The following is a 12,900-nucleotide window of genomic DNA, read 5'->3' on the forward strand; positions in this document are numbered from 1 at the left end:
ACTCATTTTTAGGTTTTTCAAACTTATCTTCTTTCTTTTATAGTATCTAGATATATTGACAAAGAATTCGGAGCATTTAAATAAAAATAAATGACAGTCAAGAAGACAGTGTTCAGCATACAGTATATGATTAATATATAAATTTACACTCGACCGTATTTGACTAATGATAAAGCATATAGACCTATTTGTACATGAGGCCATAGACATAAAAATTATCAGTATACAAAACTTTCTCATTTTAAAATAACATAATGGTGAACTTCCTCACACCATTACAGTTTATTTTAGCTTCATTTTATGATTTAAGCATATTATTTCTAGATCAATTTTTTTAATAATGTGATGTGTTTGTATATAAAGTGAATTCAAAAGGAACTTGTCTTCCTAAGCAATACCAAATAGTGTATGAAACCAACACTTGTGTGCCAAAGCAATAATTCTGAAAACTAGTTTTACATTTTTATGCATTCATTGTACAATTAAGTTGATAGCGTCGTCCACATATATTTAGTGAATTTTAGGTAAATGGAAACAGAGACTAAGACCTTAATATTTCAATTTTGTATCCCCTCTGTTGAAACATCTGTAATAAATGTATAGTGGAAAGATGAAAAACGCCTCTCTTCAGATACAAAGGAGATATACCCAATTTTAATGCATTTTGTATTATTTTATTTGTATAATTACCAATAATCACATGACTGTACATGTAGGGAAATGTACAAATTCAAGACACATTCCAAATGAGGGTACACCTGCTATTTTGTTTTAACTTGTTACAATACTAATATTTACTTCACTGTTTGACTCTGGGAAATATTCTCTGATTTTAAGAGAGAAATAGGAGTAAATTATAATGACTACAGGGAATAAGTTCTATGAATTTTCGAATGAAAGAAAAGGTTATACTGTGTGTGTCTAGTATTCAGGCCATTCAAGGGCAAAGGAACAATTGGAGATTTCAGTATGTTACAAATCCAAGACTGTCAAACTAAATAGTTAACAACAACAATGAAATCAAAGGGCTGTTTCCGAACCCACTACTTTTGTACTTACCATCAAAATGCATTCACAGCTGGCAAATGTGAAAATGCAAGTTCATCACAGAAAAAGGGTAATTTAAACTGAATTAGAAAAGGTACTGTGCAGAAGAAATTGATTATAAGCAGAAAAGAAGCATTATGTCTCAGTTAACAGATATTACAGAAAATTGGGTTCTGTGATTTCAGTCAAAATATAAACAATCTTTCCACTGTGTAGGAAAATCATTTACATATTTACATTAACATGATTTATGTAGTGTATATAAAATAATTATTTTCAGTCTAATGTAAAAAATGTGCATAACCTAAACTCATTAAAAACGTATTAATTCATGAATTTTTCTAAGCTCAGATTTAGCTGAAAGTATAGGAAGTCAGAGGTCAGAAATCAAATCATAAGTCAAGAATTTATTTTGTGCTTTTGTAAAATTTCACACACTTTTGTGAGGTCAGATAAATAACTAAAGTTCAGAAGATTACAATTACAATTTTTTAAGTACAATCCCCAAGTTAATTTGAGACAGTTTAACAAATAAAAATATAATTTATATCTAAATTCTGAGTCCACTTGAATATTATTGCTGAGGTACCACTGAAATTTTCTAATCACTTAAAATATTAAAAAGTGTTCAGTCAAATTACTCTTTTTTTAAGTAATATTAAAATAACAAAATGTAGCTGGGAAAATGTAGCACTTTATACTTGAAATCAAGTAGCACATGTTTGGTTCTCTTAGTGGATTTTTTTTTTCAAACTTGATTTTGCATGGGGAAGCTCTTTTCTTCCATTACTTCCAGTTCATTTTGCCATAAATCACCAGGACTGATAGGATGAACTGGCTTAAATTATTCAAATTACTTCTACATGCTTCCATGGTTTCTCATGTTGTAATTTTTAAGCTCTTCACCCAGAGGATTTTTAGGTATCAAGATCTGTGATAATTCAGCGACCACCAGGGGGCAACAGGACCTCTGGGTGTCCTGGACAATCAAGTCCACCCTGGACCATCAAGTCCACCCTGCACAAGGTAAAGATGAGTTAATTGTGAAATTGTATGTGTGTGTGTTTGTGCATGTATATGCACATATATATTATGAATATATAATATTCGTCTCATTGATTACTTTTAAGTTTCTTTTTCTCTCGGTACCTATGCTAGCCTACAAAGTGCCTTCATAAAAATTTGTGAGATGTCCTGTGACCTATTTTAGTCCATAGAGGCCAAGTTAAGTGAATAGGCTGAAAGGCACATTAGAAGGTGAATTATACTATGGAAAAGCTCGCTCCAGTTTTTGTTTTTGTTTTCTGTTTTTTTTAACTAAACCGAAGAATTTTGAGTTTCCAGAGTGACCTCAGATATTCTCTTCCTTAGTCCGTTCCCACTTATCTTAGTCTTTTACCCAAAGAACAGGGCCAGGCTGGGATGAGCATGCTCTGGGACTTAACAGTCCAGAGTTTTTAAGGATCCTCTGAAGTTCCCAGAGAACTTTCTAGGCTGAGGAGTATTTTAGACACCACACCTCATCCTAGTCTTCTGCCGTGGTGAATACTAAAAATGAAATTCTGTCACAACTTGCCTGACTAATTTCAAAAAGGTCTAAGAAGAGGTCTAAAAAATAATGAGTTTCTATGTATCGTAATAATTTGGAATTTCTGTTTTAGAGAAAGAAATGCAGGAGTAGTGCCCCCTAGTTGTGAAATTGTAAAGCTGTGGACATTCTCTCCATGGAGGAAGGGTAAAATTCTATACGTACCAGAGGTGATGTCTTATAATACCTCTAGACTTGGCATGCAGTTGTTCTCTTTGAAGAAAAGGCAAATTTATATAAGAGACAAGGACTTTCCTGGGAGGAGAGGATCCCAAACCCATCCCATTTGAGTTTTAACAGTATTAGAAGCTCTGAAAGATTAGAATGGTTCTGACTGAGAAAGAAATGAGCCCAAGTATCACAAAGAAGTGCTTACTGTGAGGGAAATAGAATTGAGCTTAAAATTTACCAGGTGAAGACATTTGCTGATACTCAAAGGCCTGAGAACCCAGCAACCTAGCTATGGTATTTATGCTGATTATGCAAGTATGAACTAAAAGAGCTGTACCATTTTAGCTCAAAGGTGAAGTGACATTATAGCATGGAGGGATCTATATAACAAGGTACCATTGTAGTAATACTAAGTACAGCCAATTTTTAAAAGATATACGATATGACAATGATGTAATTAAAGTCAATAGTGCACTGAACATTATAATCATCTGGACAAAATATTATCCCTTTGGACTGAGGGTATGCCTAGAGATTCTCAGGAGGAATTAAGGAGAGCAGAAGCTCTCAAAAGGGAGATGCTAGATTAGCCCATTTGGACAAGCAAACTTAAAAAAGAGAAGTGACTGTTATTTCTTCTTGATAATGTGGTTCAAGCTGATTAAAGATTCACAATCTGTCATAAGATTCCAGAAAGAGAATGGTGACCAAAATCTCTGTCAAAAGTAGGCTTTTCATGTATTTATTAAATACAAAAAGGCACTAGGGACATATGCAGATGAGTGAATCATAACCCAATACACAAAAGACCTAACACCCATCATGATGCCTTTGTGACTCATGTTTCTTTATGAAAACAGGGAGAATATCATATACTTAGAGAAATAGGTAACCATTCAGTTTTTCTGTGTTGATTTCAACAGTGATGATATCTTTATAATTGCACTATTGACCATAAACTGCAAGAAAATACAATGCACAGTAAGGAATTTTATCATCTGGCTTGTCTAAAATTGTTTTCTTTTACCCTCCCTGCACTCATATCAGATAGAAAATTTCATAAAAATTTTACATCATCTCAGATTCTATGAGCTTATTATTATCATTGTTTGGTTTCATAGGCGCATTGCTGTAGATAAGCTACAGAATTAACCTGCCACATTCTCTATTTGATTTTAGATTGATGAAATGACTGAGGTCAATCTCAGTTTAATTAAGTATTTTAATATCTGATAGTCACTCTTTCAGCAGCCTTTTAACAAGCAGGCTTTGGTGGCAAAGTCTGTGAAACTTAAAAACATGAAAATTCTGGCAGAGAGTTCCTTCATTTAAAGATAGATGATAACCATAAAAGACAAAACCTACTTTATCTACCTCACAAGTACAGAGAAAAGAGAAATTATCCTGCATTTCAATAAGAAGGACAAGATCTCTTATGAGAGTTCTTTAAGATCTCAACTTGAAATTAATTTTTCTATACTATCATATCTTTGTCTTTATTTTAGCAAATTATAATATATTTGCATATACCTTTGACTTAAACTTTTGAGGGAACAATTACTTTCTAAGTTTTAATAAAGATATGCAGCACAATAATTACATGCATATTCTTAGGAACTTTTGAGAAAATCCAGTGGATCATCACATTTTAGATAAATGGTAGTTGTGTCCATTTTAGAGAATTGGCAGCTCTGGCCCAATCAGTTATACTTGGTCAGAAGGCTATAAAACAGGGAGGGGAATGATACTGAATGAAAAGGAAAGGAAAGTAGTAACACATTAGAATACCTGTTAGAGTTCTACCTAGTCAAATATCTTAAAATATGATGAATATTTAAAAACAAATGCCCTATACTTAGCCATTTTAATTTTTAATCAAGGTTAAGACTTAAATAGATAAATTTTTTGGTCAGAGAATGAAAGTATGAATTTTATATAAATTGTACTGCTAGAGCTATATTATAAATATATCTTTAAAGGTATAGTTAAAACTTGACTAAGATAGTGCATTTTGTGTACCATTGTATGAAATGTGTAATTTTGCATTTTTGTGCTTTATAGATTAATCTGAAATGTATTCTCTAGTAATACTTGTAATTCAAAATGTAAAATTTTCAAGGCTTACCATTATAAGGCATTTATCTCAATGCTAAAGTAAATAGTTAAATGTATTTCTTTAATGGTGTCTGATTCATCATAAACATAGATCCAGAAATATTTACCTATTCAAATACACATATCTATCATTTCCAAGGTCTATGTGATACATAGATTTTGCATATTTCTCTACACCCAGTAGAAGCCATCTTAGTCTCTATCCAAACTAAGCCTAGCCTTAGGAAGACAGCATTCAAAGATCACGAATTAAATATTCAGAGGACCATTGTTTCATTTTTGAATTAAAGTCTATGTCTGTTTTTCTAAAATTGGTATTCAAATCTCTTAAGAACTACAGTGTGTGTTCCATAGGTTAACTTTTTGCTTCCCCATCCCTCTAATGGGATCCTTCTCCAGAACCTGGCCTTATGCCTTAGGCTTTGTTAGTTACCGAAACATTGTCTTGATGTGGACAACTACCGTCTGCCTGGATGTGAACTGCTCGTCAATGCCTGACTTTTCCTGCCACCTTTTAGACAACTACTACTATGTTTTCTGAATCTGTCTGATGTCAACCATTTGCAGATAGTACCAGTCTTCCTGTCAAAATATTTATTGGACAATATGCAACCTGCCTTTCTAGGCTACTTCCATCACCTACAGATCCAAGCATTTCCCTTAGCAAACATAGGTACATCTTATTCCGGCCCTGAACCCTTTCATTTTATCCCATTCTGCAACATTTAGCCTGAAATATATTTTCTGCCACATAATGAGACACTGAAGAATTCATTCAGATTTTGGGGCATCATGTTGTAGTTACCATATTGTATTTGAAAAATGACTGGTTTAATAGTTATTTGTTCTTTCCTTTTTCCATTCTTTGCTTCTCCCCTCTTTTATTCTTTATTTCCCTTCACTCATCACCCACTTTAGAAATGCATTCTGCTCTCTAGGTTTTGGCTAAGTACTGGCATGCAAAAATGACTAGGAAATGTTCTCCCTTGTGGTCCTCAAGAAATACTTATTTTAGTATATGGCAGAAATACACAATTAACGGATACTGCCTTTTAATTGAGATAGGTAGATATCTGATAGATACATTCAGAGCAATAAATCAGGCTGGAGAGCATCCTGTTAGGGACTGGCATTGTAGATTGACCTTGAGTTGACAATAATAGGTGGTCCACCAAAGGGAATAGGGGAAAGGAAATTTCAGGGAGCAAGATAATATGTAAAGGGCGCAGTGGGGAGTATAAAAGTTACACTTAATTGATGAAACAGACACTACCCTAGGAATTTTAAGCTGAATAAATTTAATTTGGAAAATTAGCTGCTCACAAAATTTTTGAACATTATTGTACTAGTTATATGTAACTGCATAACAAATTAGCCCAAAACTCAGAGGCTTAACAAAACCAGTATTTATTATCTCATAGTTTTTGTGGGTCAGGAATCCAATCAACTTAGCTGAGTCCTCTGTCTCAGGGTCTTCCACAAAGTCACAATTAAGATGTCAGTCTGCACTGTGATAATCTCAAAGCTGAAGGAGAGGATTTGTTTCCTAAAACACAAGTGACTGTTGTTAAGTATCAGAAGACCCAATTCCAAGATCACTCAGCATGACAGTGGCAACCTCATCTTTCACTGTCTGCAAACTGAATGTCAGTTCCTTGCCACACAGACCTCTTCATAGGGTTACTCACAACATAGCACTTTGTTTACATCCAGAGCCCGGACCACAAGGAAAAAAGAGTCAGAAAGGCACAAGAAAGATAAACGTCACCATCTTTTTGTAAGTTAATCTCAGAAGTGATACCTATACTTTTCTGCCCATTGCAAGGCAGTCACTAGGTCCCATCCACACTCAAGAGGAGAATGATGCACAAGGACTTGAGTACTGGGATTCAGAATCATTGGGGCCATCTTAGGGGCTGTCACCCATGAGTCTGAAGAAACAGGCTTTAGACTGGTCCTCCAGGAATGATCACCAGATCAGTGTAGAACTCTTCAACACGGACACTTCTGCACTTGAAACCACCTGTGGAACGGGTTTCAGAATGCATCTCTGGAGCAGCGATTCTGGAATCAGGAAGCTGAAAACAAGAACCCTTACCCCCTCAGCTATCATTGCTGCCACTGTTCTCACCAAGTAAGAAGCTGAAGAAAAGTCAGTAGAAGACTGCTGCCAAAAACACAAGACATTTCCATGGTCTTTCCTGCCAGAATATAAAGCCAAAAGAAAAGTGGTAGCTGTGGCTTAACTTTCAACTTCCAAGTCTTACATGATTTCAAGACTTTGAGCAACAAAGTCCATTAATATTTCTCAATAAGAGGCACCATTATCATTTAGAATTAAAAAAATATTTTTATTGAAGAGTAATGCATACAAGAAAATGTACTTATTATTAAGTATACAACTTGATTGATTTTTATAAAGTGAATACACTTGTGTAACCAGTAGTGGAATTTTGAAACAGCATTAAGAACTTCCAGAAATCCCCCTTCTTGTCAAGTCTCAGTCTCTACTTCCAATAAAATGTTATACCATTTTGTGTAGTTTATGTGAACTGAATCTGTCATTATGTAATTTGTGTCTGGTGTAGTTTCTTAACCAATTGAGAGATTTGTCCATGTTATTGAGCATAGTGCATGTAGTTGTGGTTTCTCTATTTTCATGGTTGTATAGAATTCCATTGCAAGAATAAACCAAATTGATTTGTTTATCCTACTGTTCATATACATTTAATAATTCCTTGCTCTTGAAAATTATAAATGATATGTTCTAGAATTCTAATTTGATGACCATATGCTAAGACTGAATGTTTGTGCCCTCCAATAATTCAGTGTTGAAGCCTAAGTCCCAACATAATAGTATTTGCAAGTGGGATCTTTGCAGGTCATTAGGTCATGAGCATGGAACCCTGATGGATGGATTTAGTGCTCTTATGAGAAAAGACAGGAGAGACGATCTCTGCCATGTGAGGATACAGCTGGAAGATGGCCATCCGCAAACCAGGAAATGAGCCCTCACCATAATCCAACCATGACAGCACCTTGATTTCAGACTTCCTACCCCCTAGTACTGTGAGAAATTAATCTCTGTTGTTTGCATCAATAAATATATGGTGTTTTTCCTATAGAAGCGCAAAGCAATACACCATATATGTGCATTTTGTTTTATGTATTCTTAGGAGTTGAAATACTGGTTCACAGAGTTGCATATGTATGTATATGTATATGTTCATTGGCCATTTGGATATCATCATTTGGGAAGAATCTGTTCAAAATTTTTGCTTTTTTATTTGAGTCATCTGTATTTTTCTCATAAACTGTAAGAGTTCTTTATATCTAGATATGCACCATTTGTCAGATACACGTATCTTGCCACACTTTGTGGTTTGTCTTTTCACTCTGTTAATGGTATCTTTTGATAAATATTAATTTTACTGTGATCCAATTTATTACTGTTTTCTTCTGTGATTAGTAATTACGGTGTACTGCTCAAGAAATCTTTGCCTAATCCAAGCCAAAAGGGTATTTTCTTATGTTTTCCTCAAAATCTTTATTGTTTGCTCCTTCATATTTGGATCTGTAACCCATGTAAAATTAATTTTTGTGTGTGGTATGAGGTAGAGGTCAAGATTCATTTTTTTTCCCATAGATATAGCCAATGAACCCAGCATAATTTTTTGGAAAGACTCACTCTTTTGCATTGCACTACAGTGGTGCTTTGGTCATAAATCCAGCAGATGACAGTATCTTTGCAAGATCCGACTAAGTTTTTGAGGAAATTCTATTGCCAAAGAAATCATGGTAGTCAGGAATCTGGAATATTTATCTACTTGCTTTTGTATAATAGGGAAAATATGACATTTAAAACCGTATGCCATCAAATGTGTTTATAAAGATTCTTATTGTATTGATAAAACTTCAGAACATTTACTCTCTATGCTAGAGTTTCAATGTCCCCTACAAAATTCATGTTGAAATTTAATTGCCATTATGGTGTATTAAGAGGTGGGACTGGCCGGGTGTGGTTGCTCATGCCTGTAATACCTGCACTTTGGGAGGCCAAGGTGGGCAGATCACCTGAGGTTAGGAGTTCGAGACCATCCAGGCCAACACAGCAAAACCCTGTCTCTACTAAAAACATAAAAATTAGCTGGGCATGATGGCAGGCACCTGTAATTCCAGCTCCCTGGGAAGCTGTGGCAGGAGAATTGCTTGAACCCGGGAAGCAGAGGTTGCAGTGAGCTGAGATTGTGCCATTGCACGCCAGCCTGGGCAACAAGAGTGAAACTCCATCTCAGAAAAAAAAAAAAAAGAGGTGGTACCTTTAAGAGGTGATGACATCATGAGGGGTCTGACCTCATGAATGGATTAATGCCATTATTGTGGGACCAGGTTAGTTATCTTGGGATTAGGCTCCTGATAAAAGGATGAGTTCTGCCTGATTTCTTCTTTCTGTCTCATGTATTTGCTTGCCCTTCTGCCTTCTGCCTTCTGCCACGGCATGGTGCAGTATGAAGGCCCTTGCCAGATGCCAGTGCCATCCTCTTGGACTTCCAAACATCCAGAACCATGAGCCAAATAAACTTCTATTATTAATATATTACCCAGTCTCTGGGATTCTGTTATGGCATCAGAAAATGGACTAAGACACTATATATTTGTAAATTAGAATTTTAGGTACAAAACACAGCATTTAAATTTAAAATACATTACTTGTCTCTTAGATTTTGGATTAGCATGTGAACTGGGGCCTCTGACTGTAACAGTGCCTGTCCAGCTAGAGTAATCCTAGAAAAATATATATCATAATATGTTACTCTGGCCCTGGAAACTCTCCAGTGATTCCCATCTCATTAACATCTCACACAGTCTCACCAAACTGTTACCCTCTCTCTGGCTCCCTCTTGTTTTCTCACCTTTTCTCATCACACTGGCTTCCAGCTCTTCTAAGGGGTCAGGCATGCTTCTGCCTCAGGATATTTGAATTCCCTCTGCCAGAAGTGTAATTCCTGTCCACATTTGCGTGGAACATTCTTTCACTTCCCTCAGATCCACTTAATTGTCTCTTCTCACAAAGATTTTTTTTTAGGCTTCTCTATCCCCATTATTGTTTTCCACAGATCTTACCATCACTCAATATATCATATATTAACTTATAACTTATTTAATATATCTCCAAACTAGAATTTAGAACTCATGAGGATGGGGATTTTTTAAATTCTCCTTTCTTGGTGCCTAGAGCAGTGCTTAAATATATACTAGGTACTTAGTTGTTGAATAAATTAATGAATAGTTTTCAATTAGCTTGACCATGTGTTTTATAATTAGATTTTTAAGGTTATTTCTAGAGAAACATTCTACAAGGACATTTCCTGCAGTTTAGATTATCTGGAGGCAAGAATTTTTGGCAGTGCCATTAGTAATAACAATTCAAATCTTTGAAGAGTATTAGAATAGTTAATATATAAAATTCAAAAGAGGAAAAATATATCAGAGGATGTATATTCATTTTTAAAGAGTGCTATAAATATTAAAACACAGCAGATAATTATTAGGGAAATAGGCAGAATTAAGCAGGATAAGTTCTCATTATACATGCTAAGTAAATAAAAAAAATAATCTCTAGCAGCATCAAGATGGGCAGCTCACCCTAGCCCTAGCATTCCTACTTGGAAATGAACTGTGATAATAAAGGTGTATAACTAAGGACATAAATAACAAATTTTGTGAAACCCAGTTGACTTAAAGTGAATTATATAAAAGCCTTGGAATAGGGGTTTGTTACAAATACCTTGAAATTCTATGCAAATCTTGTGCAAATACGCGTTTTTCTGGGGGAGGATTTCCCACATCCAATTACTGAAAGATTCCAGGTCCCCCAAAATTAAGAACTACATTGGATCAGTGATTCTGAAACCTGGTAGCACATTAAAATAATCTAGGAAGTGTTTTAAAATTATCAAGGCCAGTGCTTCATTATCAACAATTTTATATATTTAATAGGAGGTAAGTCTAGATACTAGTATATTTTTAAGCTCCTTGGGTAATTCTACTGTATACTCAGAGCTGGGAATAATTGCAGTAGAGCAGGGCTGTTCAATAAATATACAATGTGAGCTATATATATGATTTTAAATTTTATAGTAGCCACGTTAAAAATAAATGCAAGTGAAATACATTTTAGTGATATGTTTTATTTAATTTAATATATCAAAGATATTAACATGTACCACTAGACACATTTCATATGCTCAATAGCAGCATCTGGCTAATTGCTACTCTATTGGACAGTGCTATGGTTTGAATGTTCTCTCCAAAATTCATATTGAAACTTAATACCTAATGTGACAATATTAAGAGGTCAGACCCTTAAGAAGTGATGGGATCATTAGGGCTCTGCCCTATAAATGGATTTATCAATTAATAGGTTAATAGATTAATGAGTTATCATGGGAAGGGAACTGGTTTCTTTATGAGAAAAGGAAAGCTGAGCTAGCATACTAGCATCCTCAACCCTCTTGCCATGTGATGCCATGTGCCATCTTGGAATCCCACAGAAATTCCCTACCAACAAGAAGGCTCTCACCAGATACAACCCCTCAACCTTGGACTTCACAGCCTCCACAACTGTAAGAAATAAATTCATTTTCTTTATAAATTATCCAATTTCAAGTATTCTAAGCAATAGAAAATAGACTAAACCGGACAGTATACTTTCCATGTTTAGGTTAATGTAGCCACTCTATGATCAAGATACAGAATTGTTTCATCACCTCAAAATTCTCACATGCTACCCCTTTATTGTCACACCCACATTCCTCTCCCCAGACTTCCCAATGTCTGGGAAACACTAATATCTTTTCCATGTCTCTCATTTTGTTATGTGAAGAATGTTTTACAAATCATGTAGTAAGTGACCTTTTGAGATTGGCTGTTTTCAGTCAGCATAGTAATTCCTGAGGTTCATCCAAGTTGTTGAGTGTATCAATAGTTAATTCTTTTTATTTATAAGTAGTATTCCATTGTCTGAGTATACTACAGTTTATTTGCCCATTCATTCATTGAAGAATGTTTGGATTGTTTCCAAGTTTGGGCTATTACAAATAAAGTTGCTATGAATGTTCATGTACAGGTTTTTGAATGATCACATTTTAATTTATCAGGAATACTGCCCAGTAGTACAATTTCTAGGTCATATGTAAGCACAAGTTCAATTTTGCAAAATACTGAGACTTCTATACTCTTTTTCAAAGGAGCTGCTCCATTTTATGTTGCATCTAGAATATATAAAGAACTTTCAAAACTCAACAGTAAAAAAACTCCAAAAACCTCATTGGATAATGGTGAAAGTTGTGAAGAGACATTTCACCAAAGAGGATGTACAGATGGCAAGTAACACATGAGAAAATACTCATCATCATTATCTATTAGCAAAATGTAAATTGAAACCACAATGATAAATCACTACACACCTAAATGATGGCTAAAATTTAAAAATTGTGATAACATCAAATCCTGGCAATGATAGAGAGAAGCTAGATAACTCGTAAATTGCCGAACAGAAAGTAAAAGTCTGTAGCTTTTCATCCTCTTCACAAGATCTTTCAGAGGGAAAAAATTTTTAGTTTTGGGGAGGCCTAATTTATCAAGTGTTTTTGTTTTGTGGATTGTACTTTTGTTGCTAAGTCTAAAAACTCCTCGCTTACCCTATGTACTAAAGACTTTCCCCTATTTTTTATTTTTTTACTAAAAGTTTGGTATTAGCACTTTTTACATTTAAGTCTGTGATTTATTTGTTTTGGGTTTATTTTTCTTATAGTCATGAGGGTTAGATACAGTTTCTTTTTTTTTTTTTTTCTTTTTGGAATACTCCAATTGCTCCAGCACCATTTCCCACCAAAGTCTGAAGTCACTGCAAACTTTGTGAGATTAATGTTTCCCCATGCATTTGCCTCCCAATTCTGGTGCATTCTACAAGTAAT

Source organism: Nomascus leucogenys, chromosome 3, assembly GCF_006542625.1.
Source record: "Nomascus leucogenys isolate Asia chromosome 3, Asia_NLE_v1, whole genome shotgun sequence".
In the NCBI taxonomy this organism is placed as follows: Eukaryota; Metazoa; Chordata; class Mammalia; order Primates; family Hylobatidae; genus Nomascus; species Nomascus leucogenys.